The following is a 1,471-nucleotide window of genomic DNA, read 5'->3' on the forward strand; positions in this document are numbered from 1 at the left end:
GCACTGTTACTTCCATAACTTTCAGCATTCATTTTCATGTCAAGAATAATCAAATATTAGACATGGTATTTTATTTTTATTGAGTATTTCTCTAGCATTTTTCTTTTCTTTATGTAGAGCAAAATTTACAAACAATAGCAATTTTCAAAAGATCTATTTATTTAAAAGGTACAGTGATAGAGAGGAGAGAGAGAGAGAGAGAGAGAGATCTTCCATCTGCTGGTTCACTCCCCAAAAGCACACAACAGCCAGGGCTGGGCCAGCTTGAAGCCAGGAGACAGGAATTCCATTTGGGTGTCTCACATCAGAAGCAGGAACCCAAATATTTGAGCTATCGACTGCTGCCTCCCTGGCTCATTAGTGGGAAGTTTGGATGGGAAGCATGAAGTAGCCAGGACTCAAAACAAGCATTTCAATATGGGATGTGGACCTCCCTAGCAGATGCTTAACTCACTGCACCACAATGGCTGCTCCAAAAAATCACACTTTTACTTAGCCTGAATTATTATCTTAGTTTTTTTTTTGTTTGTTTGTTTGTTTTTTTGTAGAACAAGCTTGCTGGACTTTCTTACCTTCATGCTAGTCCACACTTCTATACAGCAGCGTATCAGATCTGGTGATTGTGATGGCTTATTTTGTGCGTGTGCTTATTTAGGTCTTAGTTAGTTAGTTGTTGTTTTGAACACCAGTCTATATTTCACTGTGAAGGTATTTTCTTAGATGGGATTAACACTTTTAATTACTTCAAAGTTCCATGTTTTTATTCTGATTCTGTGCCTTCAACACTTTCACAACAATTTTCTGCTCCTCCATAAGGAAGGCATGCTTGATCCTGTCACGGACACATTTAGCACACATGGAACCAACATAGGCCCTGCTGACCTGTTTTTTCGTTTTAGACAATCTCATCAGTTTTGGGTCTCATAGCACAAACCCCGCAAAGTCTGCCTGGGCACACGCCACATGCAGAATTTGGTGCCTTCCCAACCTTCTTAGTATAAAGGTAAACAATTCCGTTACCAGGAGTTCGGGACAGTCTGGTTTTGTATGAGGCTGTATTGTAGGAGAGCCTCCGGCTGTATGTCAAACGCTGGACCATTGTGGCCACCTCTAGGCACCGTCCCCAAAAAGTAGACTGTGAGGAAAGCAAATTACCCTCTGTAACTAGGACAGGCCTCATCCAACTAGTTGAAAGCCCTCAGAAAAAAGACTGAAGTCCCTAGCAAAGAAGGAATTCTGCCTCCAGATTCCAATATTGACTTCTGATGGAATTTCCAGCTTGTGACCTGTCCTGTGAATTTCATACTCCAGTCACCATCCTCCCCTCCCCCAGTTGTATGAGCCAATTCTACACACTCTATCTCCACATTCACAGACACACACGCATTCACACACACACATTCACACGCATACCTGAAACTATATTTAAAAAGTTGTGGAAACATGGACTTAAAGCATAACTTTAAGGACA

General features: G+C 41.4%; 1 pseudogene; it reads right to left on the minus strand.

Annotated features, from left to right (window-relative positions):
* Positions 1 to 744: 744 nt before the first annotated feature.
* LOC133756399 (large ribosomal subunit protein eL34-like) lies at positions 745 to 1,099 on the minus strand (annotated as a pseudogene).
* Between the last annotated feature and the right edge of the window lie 372 nt (positions 1,100 to 1,471).

Source organism: Lepus europaeus, chromosome 3, assembly GCF_033115175.1.
Source record: "Lepus europaeus isolate LE1 chromosome 3, mLepTim1.pri, whole genome shotgun sequence".
Taxonomy (NCBI): domain Eukaryota; kingdom Metazoa; phylum Chordata; class Mammalia; order Lagomorpha; family Leporidae; genus Lepus; species Lepus europaeus.